At 51.7% G+C, this 11,319-nt stretch overlaps 1 protein-coding gene across 1 annotated transcript in view; it reads right to left on the bottom strand.

The window, feature by feature from the left end:
• LOC107110674 (casein kinase II subunit alpha-like) overlaps nucleotides 1-9,170 on the bottom strand; it is a 37,608-nt gene extending 28,438 nt beyond the window's left edge. The window contains exon 1 of the mRNA XM_015411475.1: nucleotides 8,938-9,170. The gene's annotated coding sequence lies outside the window, so the exon portion shown is untranslated. The remainder of the gene's footprint in view (nucleotides 1-8,937) is intronic.
• Between the last annotated feature and the right edge of the window lie 2,149 nt (nucleotides 9,171-11,319).

Genomic DNA, 11,319 nt, shown 5'->3' with positions numbered 1-11,319 from the left:
CCCCCGCTAGTTCCTGTTTGCTACACGGAGCAGGAAGAGCAGGCACAGAGAGGCAGGCCGCGGTGAATTGCCGGCCTGTCCCTCCCAGGACCTCGTTCGGAGACGAGAAGGAGTGGGAGCATGAGAAGGACTTCTCCGGAGGCTGAGAAGCCACAAGCTCCTCTCTCAACCACACCTCTGCCTGATGAGAGGCGCTAGGCGGGGACCAAACTCTTTCGGGCTGCTCACAGGATTGTTTCTGAACGGAGGAAGAGGATTCAGCCTTTGAACACAGAAAACTGGGACATCAGACAGACAGAGGGACAGGGTGACTCTCGCTTTGCTTCCTCCCCGACGGGTTCCACTTCTCCGTGCACACAGAGGAGGAGGAGGAGGAGGAGGAGGAGGTAGAGGAGATTGGATTTATACCCCACCCACCACACCTCTGCCTGATGAGAGGCGCTAGGCGGGGACGGAACTCTTTCGGGCTGCTCACAGGATTGTTTCTGAACGGAGGAAGAGGATTCAGCCTCTGAACACAGAAAACTGGGACATCAGGCACACAGAGGGACAAGGTGACTCTCCTCTGCTTCCTCCCCGACGGGCTCCACTTCTCCGTGCACACAGAGGAGGAGACTGGATTTATACCCCACCCTTCACTAGCAAGGGAGTCTCAGAGCGGCTTACAAACTCCTTTCTCTTCCCCCTCCCCACAACAGACACCCTGTGATGTAGGTGGGGGCCGAGAGACCTCTGACAGAAACTGCTCTTTTTCAAGAACAGCTGTGCCAGAACTATGGCTTGCCCAAGGTCATCCAGCAGGTGCAAGTGGAGGAGTGGGGGATCAAACCCGGTTCTCCCAGATTAGAGGTCGCGCACTTAACCACTACACGAAACTGGCATCTAACACACCCACCCACCCCAATCCAGGCAGAAGTTCACTGCTTCCGTTAGAGGCTGATGCAGAGCCCTGGCTGAGAAAATGGGCTGTGATCTCCCAAGATGACCTTGGGCAAGACCCTCTCAGCCCCCCTCCTTAATAAGGAGGCCTACTCTATGGGGAGGGGGGCTGTATGGATTACAAGGTACAGAGAGCTGGCAGAACTTAGCAGTTAGACCTGGGACTGTGTTTGAATCACCCCCCAGCCACGGAAGCTCGTCACACACTTAACCACCACACCAAACTGGCATCCAACCCCCCAACCCCCAATCCAGGCACAAGTTCACTGCTTCCGTTAGCGGCTGATGCAGAGCCCTGGCTGATAAAATGGGCTGTGATCTCCCAAGATGACCTTGGGCAAGACCCTCTAAGCCCCCCTCCTTAAGCCTACTCTATGGGGAGGGGGGCTGTATGGATTACAAGGTACAGAGAGCTGGCAGAACTTAGCAGTTAGACCTGGGACTGTGTTTGAATCACCCCCCAGCCACGGAAGCTCGTCAGGAGACCTTGGGCCCATCACAGTCTCTCAACCTAACCCACGTCACAGGGCTGTTGTGGTGAGGAGAGGCTGGAGAAGAGGAGAATGATGTGATCAGCAGCTTTGGGGGCCCCCACGAGGGAGAAAACCAGGACATAAAGAAAAATTACATAAAAACAAAGAAGCATATTATGAAATAATTAAGCCTTTTGAAGACAGAAAGTGCCATTGAACAAGCTAGAGCCACCAGCTCATGGGCAGTGCTCCCTCTAAGATGAGTTAGTGTGAGCTAGCTCACAGTTTTTGAGCCTCCGGCTCACACATTGTTGTCCTAGCTCGGGAAGGATGGCCCCAGAGCAAACTAATTTATGCAGGAGCCAAATCGCTCACTCACAACTTTCATGCCAGTCGCTCACAAGGCAGAATTTTTGCTCACCAGACTCCACAGCTTAGAGGGAGCACTGCTCATGGGTACCGGAAAAGCCCCAAGATGCACAAAGGCAGAACAAACACAGCTCGGGGTCCCCAAAGGGGGCACCCAAGGGCTGGAGATGCATATTTCAGAAGCCAAGATTAAAACCTGGGCATCTGTACCTATTGCCCATGAAACCGGGTGTGTGTGTGGGGGGGATATCAAAATCATCAAGTACCCGTATAGAATGTTAAGAATCTCGGGGGATCAGGAGTCTGAGATCTGTATCACCCTGGAGCAATGCAAGATGTGAAACACTGAGGTTCCCAGGCATTTGCATGCAAAACGGAGAGAAACTCAGCCCAGCACATTCTAGCTGGTACCCCCTGCTGTCTCTAATCCCCTTCCGATGTAGATGCAGTCCTGTAGGACAGAATCCACAGCAGAGCTCAGCTCCCTCCAGAGGCCAGTGGTGGAGGGCCCATTCGTGCCTTCAAGTGGGACCTGCCACGTCCTACCATTTAAAGGCCAGCTTCGGCTAAAAAGAAAAGTCGTCACAGACTGTAGGGGAGGGGGCGTGGCTCAGTGGCAGAGCGGCTGCTCGGCAGGCAGAAGGTCCCTGGTTCAATCCCCGGCAGCATCTCCAGTTAAAAGAATCACGTAGGAGGTGATGAGAAAGACCTTTCTCTGCCTGAGATACAGGAGAGCGCCTGCCAGTCTGAGTAGACAATACTGACCCGGATGGACCACTGGATGCTCCGATTCAGCATAAGGCAGGGTCATGTGTGCACTTGCCCCCATATTTAAGGGAGGGGCTGTGACTCAGTGGCCGAGCCTCTGCTTGGCATGCAGAGGATCCCAGGTTCCATCCTGGACATCTCCAGGTAAAAAGGACCAGGCAGTACGTGATGTGAAAGACCCTCAGCCTGGGACCCTGGAGAGCCGCTCCCAGGCTGAGTAAATAACACTGATCTTGATGGACCAAGGTCCCGATTCAGTACAAGGCAGCTCCATGTGTGTATGTGTGTGTGTGTGTGTGCACGCGTGACATTTGCATGTTTGGGGGGGAAAGGGGGAGAAAATAAGAAGCTTCATCTTTTCCAAGCCCGTGATTTCCTTTTCAGCAGCTCGGGTTCCTGAGCGCACCGTGCTCAAGAGACATTCACGAGGCCAACCCAAACAGCTTGACCGGCATAAGAAAAGCGAAAGGGGCTCCGGACAGAGAGCCCAGGGGCCCACCAGAGAGACGGGTGGAAACGCTGACGCTTGGTGACTTGCCTTGGGGTGGGGCGATTCCTCCTCCGCTATGGCCATGAGCGAGCCCTTGACCACCACCAGAAGGCCCCCTCCATGACATCCCCCTCGGGAAGGCTGCCTTTCAGCCGTCGGCTCTCTAGCAAATGGTCTGATCCACCTGACACCAGTGTTCCCTCTAAGCTGAGTCGGTGTGAGCTAGCTCACAGTTTTTTAGCCTCCGGCTCACACATTTTTGTCTGAGCTCAGGAAGGAGGGCTCCAGAGCAAACTAACTGATGCAGTAGTTAAATGGCTTGCTCACAACTTTAATGCCGGTCGTTCACACAGTAGAAGTTTTGCTCGCAAGACTCCACAGCTTAGAGGGAGCATTGCTCGACCCCCCTTGTCTTCAGTGACAGCTTTGGCTGAGGGTGAACCCCCTCCTGGAAGGAGCCTCTCCATATTCTTGGAAGGCCCTTTTCTGCTAATGGCTTCAAGAGGGGTCACTTGATGGGCACATCGGCTATTTGCCAAGGACTTAACCAGCATGACCTCCGTCTGACCCACGATCTGGGGCAATAGAAAGCTTGACGCTGAGAGTATGGGTGAGCTGCCTGCCCTCCCAAACAAGACCAGAACTCGGGGCTTGATGCCTGGCGCTCGATTCAGGGCAGTGAAAAGGAAGGCGTACATCACACCTTTTGCTTATGGAATTCACTGCCGCGGGGTGGGGTGGGGGGTTTACAGCCAGTGGTTAGCTGACTTGAAAGAAGGCCAGAACAACTATGTGGAACCTCAATGTTCAGAGGCAGTATACCTGTGCAGGCCAGCCACTGTGGGCAAGTAGAATGAGAGGCCTGTCCAGAGAGGGCCTCTGGACTGCACGATGCTGGACTACTTTAATGGAACGTGACTCTGACATGTGCCCTTAAAGGACTGTCACCTACTTCAGCTGTGATAGACTTTCCCTCTGCTTCTCAGCCAAAGGTTATCTTCTCAAGCTCAGGAAGCTGAAATCATTTCCTAAAAGAGCCTGCCAGGAACTAATACAACAACTAAGCCAGGAACTGAACAACAACTGAGCCCGCTGCCTGGGTGCTAGTAGGTCATCACCCCCCCATACAAAAATGTGGCCCTAGTTAGGTATAAAGTTGTATGTAAACCACTCAGAGACCCTTTGGGGTCAGAGCGGTATATAAGCCGAAAATTAAATAAAATAAATAAATAAAATAAAAAGAAACAGAAAAGCCTGCCTGTTTCTAAAGGCAAAGAATGCAGTGCCACTTTTGAAGGACTATGGCAAAAATTCCTTCTGCTGCTCCAGTTCCCCCTGGTCCCAGGAATGCGCGGTTGAGGTCCTGGCTATCTGCATGCCAAGGTTCCCTCTACCATCCACCCCCTGGACTCCACGACGCGTCCCAGATCTGACAGGGAACTCTGAAAACGTGGCATGGAAACCGAGCCGTGGCCGTGTCTCTGGCTGCCCTCTTTTGACTCCGCAAATGAGCGCAACGCTGATCTAACTGAGATTGCTGGCGCGGAGGTTTCCTTTCACCTGGAAGCAGCGGCCCCAGGTAACTCACAGGTCAAAGATATCCACTTGAACCACAGACCTCCCGCCACCTGCGGCAGCCACAGAGGGCCAGGCCGGGAAGCCAACGACAAGTTGCTCGGATAAATATTTTACCAATGAAAACCGACCCTCCCCCATGCACACACATTTGAGCATGTGTCGAACCCTCACCGCCAAGAACACTGCTGGGAGACATGGCGAGGTACACAGAACTGAATGAGAATCAATGTTCACGCTTGCAAACAGATCTAAGGGACAGTGAGGAAAGCAGACCGAGTGTGCATCTCTCCCTAACCCCGGGGCCACCAAATCACACCTATTTATTGCTTGGCCGTTGAGCAAGACCCAGAATACCAAAACCAGCTGGGAAAGGAGGATGAACTTCTCCACTCAACAAGGAAATACTGATTTGTGTGAAAAAGACGATAACACTGGTTCAATAAAGGCCAAAGCATAGATACAAATACAATCATGTAAGCACAATCAAGTCCAATCTTAAAGTAGAAAAGTTTCCTCTTGAGATGAAGACGTATGAAGAATGATAAACGAAGAATCCGGATATTAAGAAATCCGTTCCGAAGAACTTCCTCAGTAACTAAACATAAAAGAAATTACTTATGGTACTTGACTTGCATGTTTTAACACAGGGGATGTGTTGCTGGAAGTCACAAGAGTGCATATAACCTTTCTGAAGATACATTGTTTCAGGTATTTACACATATCTTGCTGCTACTGTAATTATTTTACCTTACACTGTATGTGTTATTATTGTTATTATGTAATTTCTTTCATGTTTAGTTACTGAGGAAGTTCTTCGGAACGGATTTCTTAATATCCGGATTCTTCGTTTATCATTCTTCATGCGTCTTCGTCTTTTCTACTTTAAGGTTGGACTTGATTGTGCTTATATGACTGTATCTGTATCAATGCTTTGGTCTTTATTGAAGCAGTGTTTGCGTCTTTTTCACACGGATCACTATTTCCTTGTATACCTACACTGTGTGTTCCTCTTTGGTTGCCTCTCCAGTCAACAAGCAGTTAAACAGTAGGATGAACATAAGAACATAAGAGATGTCAATGTTGGATCAGGCCAAAGGCCCATCCAGGCCAACACTCTGTATCACACAGTGGCCAAAAATACCAGGTGCCATCAGGAGGTCCACCAGTGGGGCCAGGACACTAGAAGACCCCTCCGACTGTTGACCCCCCCCCAAGCACCAAGAAGACAGAGCATCACTTGCCCCAGAGTTCCTATCTATACCTTGTGGCTAATAGGGGCCACTGATGGACCGCTGCTCCATATGCTTATCTAATTCCCTTTTGAAGCCGTCCATGCTTGTAGGCGCCACCACTTCCTGTGGCAGTGAATTCCAAGTGTTAATCACTCAGGATGGAGTGATGACCACTAGCAGGGCCAGGAATTAAAAAGGAATGAGACACATCAGCGGAGGAGAGGTCTGTCAGTGGCTACAAGCTGCAATGACTACAGGGAGCCTCCACATTCAGAGGCAATAAACCTCTGAGCGCCAGAGCCAGGAGGCAACTTCAGGGGAAAGTTTGGCCTCTGTTGCCTGTTTCTCAGCCCTCTGGGGCAACTGCACGGCCAGTGTGTGAAACAGGATGCTGGCGTGGAGGAGCAGATGGGCCACTGGTCCGACCCAACAAGTCAGCTCTTGTGTTCTTATATTTTGTAAAGAACATCACCTCAAACATAGTAAGTGAACACACCGCAGCAGTGGAGGGCTGTTCAGGCCAGGAAGACTCTCAACCAGCCCTGTCTGAAGGCCCAGAGCACGGCCACTCCAAACTCTCTCCCGTTCAGCCATTATCTATTACAGTTCCGCAGGGCCTGTAAAACAGAGCTCTTCCTCCAGGCCTTTGGAGCCGCCGCCACCTTTTAACAACTAGGATAAGAAGCCCTCCTGCCGCTGTCAGGTAGCCCTGTCATAGGTCTGGAATGTGGAGGGGTGCCCTCCCATTTTCTGTCTCGGCTCACCCTGGCTCAACAACTGTTTGCTATCTTATGCTTGACCTTGTAGATGTTCCAGCTGCAGTTTACTCGGCTGGGAAAGTTAACGGCTTTTTTGCTTTGCCCGCTTGCTTTGCCCACGCGCACGAGACATATCCATTGGCTCACGCTTATACGGGGGGGATGTTTGATTTCATTATAAGTCAGAGGCCCTAGTACTGATGGCCATTCCTGACACAAGCTGTACACGTGTTCTTTAGTACTGGACTCATCAATAAACAATTATCTTCTTATGAAGCCCTGTGTGGTGTGACCTGACTAAGGATCCTGACAGCCATTGGAACTTAACAGCTGTGCCAACCGTTGGAAAGACACGAAAAGACAACTATAGAAGACCTGCAAGCCGGCTTGGGAAGTGAGAGCCGATGGTAGCCATCACGAACTTTATTACAGCAAATCTACCACTTACCATGGTATCATGGAACTGTAATCTGATTTGAGTACTGTTTTAATTGATCTATTGCATTATTCTAAATGTTTTCTACTAATTTTATGTAAGCCGCCCTGAGCCAGCCATGGCTGGGAGGGTGGGGTATAAATTTGAAGAAAGAAAGAAAGAAATATCTGCCCCAACCACAGAGCTCAACACGTTTGCACAAGTTTGGTTTCTCCAAAGCATGCAACAAAAGCTGTACATTTACAAGATGACTGCAGACCCCCTCACCCCACCCCCCTTAGTTCCTGCCACCTTCCTCTGGAGACCTGTACGAAGAAATGCTAATTATCTGCAAAGGAAAAGCGTTCACTGGCACACCCGCCCTTGGAGATGTAGCGGCCATGCGCAACATTTGCATGCCACAACAAAGCGGTGCTCATTTGTAATTCCCTTCGTGGGGCCCCAGTTTTTCAGTGCGCCTCCACGAAAGAGGAAGGGATCAGCTGCAACCTCTGGAGATCCGGATCTCGCGGAACATGACCGGCCTCTAAAGAGAAGCAGCAGCATCCTGGTGAAGATCCTGAAAGGAGGAATCCCTTTGGGATTTTACAAAGGTCAGAGGAAGCGCTGACAAGGCTTCTGGCCAAGCTCAACTCGGTTGCCCATCATCCGTCTCTCAATCTCTTCCACACAGCTGAGGCTCTGGCACAAAATTCCAGGTCCCGTTTTTTGTTTTTTTTTAAACGTTCTTGTGACAGGAGACAAGAATGATCATCCACCCAAAGCTTGGAAAAGCTTCCAGTGACCACAGATGGCAGAAACAAACCACCATACCCAAAATGCTTCTCCTCGAATGCCAATCCCCTCCTCTTCCTGTGCACACTCCTCTTGATCTGCAACATCCCCCGGTCAAAGTATCTCCGGCTCCTCACGTGACTGTCTGAACACCAAGTGGCCGGGCTAAGCCAAGCACACACGTTGGCATGACAGGTACAGAGTCTCAGAGGGTCACCGCACTGGTCAGCGGCACAACAGCCAGACTCAAGCCCAGGAGTACCAGAGAGCCCAACCGGATTCTGAAGGGGACGAGAAGTGAAAGCTCCTTTCGCCAGATAGGCATTTGGGCAAAGGGAGCTTTGACTCTTCTCAGGACCCGACCCCCCCCCCCAAATCTTGTTGGCCTCTATGGACTCATGTCAAGGTGTATTGTCTGAATCCGCTGACACAGGCTAGCACTTCATGTCTCCTGTACGATGATTTTTTAACTTGACTTAAAGGCCAGCCCAGGCAGGATTCTGCACATTTCAAATAGGCAACAGGAATCTGAGGCAAGCGATACACAACCACGTTTAAGGAAACCCAACGAACACACATCATGCCTCTCAAAACTCCGAGACGCCTCCCCCGTTTGCAACGTATGAACAAGCATGCACGGGTGATCCCAGGGTGGCCAGGTGCACGTTTCTCAGTGTGCGCCGGCGCAGAAAAGCAGCCAGCTGCAGTGCCCAGCCACATACCGATGATACACCTGAATCCAGTCCAGTGTTCCCTCTAGGCTGAGTTAGTGTGAGCCAGCTCACAGTTTTTTAGCCTCAGGCTCACACATTTTCTTATTGGCTCAGGAAGGAGGGCTCCAGAGCAAAGTAATTGATGCCGTAGCCAAATCGCTCGCTCACAACTTTAATGCCGGTAGCTCACAAAGCAGAATTTTTGCTCACAAGGCTCCACGGCTTAGAGGGAACATTGGAGCCCACCCCCTTTCTGGGAAGCAGTCAAGACACAAGGAAGTCAAACACCAGACAAGCAGCAAGGGCAGTGACAGGGCCTGCCCTCCAATCAGCACCAAGCCCCATCTTGAGCACTTTCGTTGGGCAAGAGATTGCAAGAACGGGGCGGCCTCAAAGGACTACCTTACCTTGAGCGCTGGTTAATCTGTAGCCGGAGAAGCGACCTGGAGCTGTCCCGCGAGAGGCAGAGGAAGGCACGTACAGCATTCCAGGCAGGGAGGCGTTGGGGAGGGGGGAGAGAGAGAGAGAGAGCCGGGGTGGGTGGGGGCTCCCACGCTGTCAGCAGGCTTCCATCCGGTGCTGGAGGAGAAAAGGTGAAGGGGCTTCCCAAGAAGCAGGAGGGCCGTCACAGCATTGTCCTGTCCCTGGAAGAAGAGCAAACATTTCTAGCACACATCCACCTCTCTCTCTATTGGGTTTTTCTTTTGTCCCTCCACTTTTATTTATTTAAACTTTGATCCTGCCAGGTCTCTTGCTGTGGCGTACAAAAACAAACACGACAACAGAAACAGATGAAGGCTTCAAAGCCTTCCAGTTGAAACACCACCAGCACATGAGCCCATCTGCAATTCAAAAGCTTTCCCCAAAATGCACCCAAAGCAGCAAAAACCCTCAGGCAAGTGCGTGAAACCCAAATTGAGATCCAGTTATTGGTCTGATATCTTTGGAAGCTAAAGAACAAAAACCCACCCCAAAAGACGTTCTTTGCAGATAGAGGTTTTGCACTGTAAAATAACTTGGTGTAAAATTGGCAGCGTGGCGTAGTGGTTAGAGTGCCAGACTAAGGTCTGTGAGACCCAGGTTCGAATCCCCACTCCACCATGGAAGCCTGCTGGGTGACCCTGGGGCCAGTCACTCACTCTCTCAGCCTAATCTACCAGACAGGGTTGTTGTGAGGGTAAAATAGGGGAGAGGAAAAGAACGTAAAGTGCTTTGGGTCCCCTTCGGGGGAGAGACGTGGGGTGCAAAGTAAGAATAAAACAAATAAACTTTAGAGACAAAAGAATAAAAATTAAGCTTGCAAAGGGGTGCCTCCTCCTCCTCCTCAATGCGTTCTAGACCATGGGTGGTCAGGAAGGGAGCTGCAAGCCATCGGTTGGCCAGTGGCCCGTTCTAGAGGTTCACTGACACCTTCTGGTCCCAGAGGTTCCTGCAAAGAGCAGTCTGAATCTGAACAAGCAAGACCCTTCTTCTGTTCCTCACCAAGAGAACAGACTTGGGGCCTCTTCACCAATGCTCCCTCTAAGCTGTGGAGCCTTGTGAGCAAAAATTCTACTCTGTGAACTCCTGGCATTAAAGTTGTGAGTGAGCGATTTGGCTACTGCATAAATCAGTTTGTTCTGGAGCCATCCTTTCAGGGCTATGACAAAAATGTGTGAGCCGGAGGTTAAAAAACGGTGAGCTAGCTCACACTAAGTCACCTTAAAGGGAATGCTGCTCTTAATGGAGATTAGCAGCACCGGTGAGAGCTGGGGAGAACACAGGCAGACCCTGAGGACTGCAGGGAAAGCAGACCACGTGTTGAGTGATTCCCATGTTACAATCAATGCTTTATAACCATGCATTCATCCAGGTACTGGTCAACAGTTTCATTTGTAAAGTAGGAAAAAAATAAGGCCACACTCTAGAGACTGAGGCCTTCCCCCGACAAGAACATCAGAAGAGCCCTGCTGGGTCAGACCAGTGAGGGTCCATCTAGTCCTCCATCCCGTCTCACACAGTGGCCAAGCAGTTCCTCTGGAGGTCCAGCAAAAGGGCAGAGAGGCTGAGACCTTCCCCTAAAAAGAACGTCAGAAAAGCCCTGCTGGTTCAAATCAGGGAGGGTCCCTCATGTTCTCCATCCTGTCTCACACAGTAGCCAACCATTTCCTATGGACAGACAACAACAGGGTACAGAGACCAAGGCCTTCCCCTGAGAAGGACATCAGAAGGGCCCTGCTGGGTCAGGCCAGTGAGGGTCCCTCTAGTCCAGCCTCCCGTCTCACACAGTGGCCAGCCAGTTCCTCTGCAGGGCCAGCAACAGGGCAGAGAGGCCGAGGCCTTCCCCCGATAGGAACACCAGAAGAGCCCTGCTGGGCCAGACCAGGGAGGGTCCCTCTAGTCCAGCATCCTCCTGTCTCGCACAGGGGCAGCCAGTTCTTCTGCAGGGGGCCAGCAACAGGGCAGAGAGGCCAAGGCCTTCCCCTGAGAAGAACCTCAGAAGAGCCCTGCTGGGTCAGGCCAGTGAGGGTCCCTCCAGTCCAGCCTCCCGTCTCCCACAGGGGCCAGCCAGTCCCTCTGGAGGGCCAACAGCAGGGCAGGGAGGCCGAGGCCTCCCCCTGAGAAGAACATCAGAAGAGCCCTGCTGGGTCAGACCAGGGAGGGTCCCTCCAGTCCAGCCTCCCGTCTCACACAGGGGCCAGCCAGTTCCTCTGGAGGGCCAGCAACAGGGCAGAGAGGCCAAGGCCTTCCCCTGAGAAGAACCTCAGAAGAGCCCTGCTGGGTCAGGCCAGTGAGGGTCCCTCCAGTCC

This window comes from Gekko japonicus, unplaced genomic scaffold, assembly GCF_001447785.1.
Source record: "Gekko japonicus isolate JY-2015 unplaced genomic scaffold, Gekko_japonicus_V1.1 scaffold4565, whole genome shotgun sequence".
NCBI classification, from domain to species: Eukaryota; Metazoa; Chordata; class Lepidosauria; order Squamata; family Gekkonidae; genus Gekko; species Gekko japonicus.
This window is presented reverse-complemented; position numbering and strand designations above follow the sequence as displayed.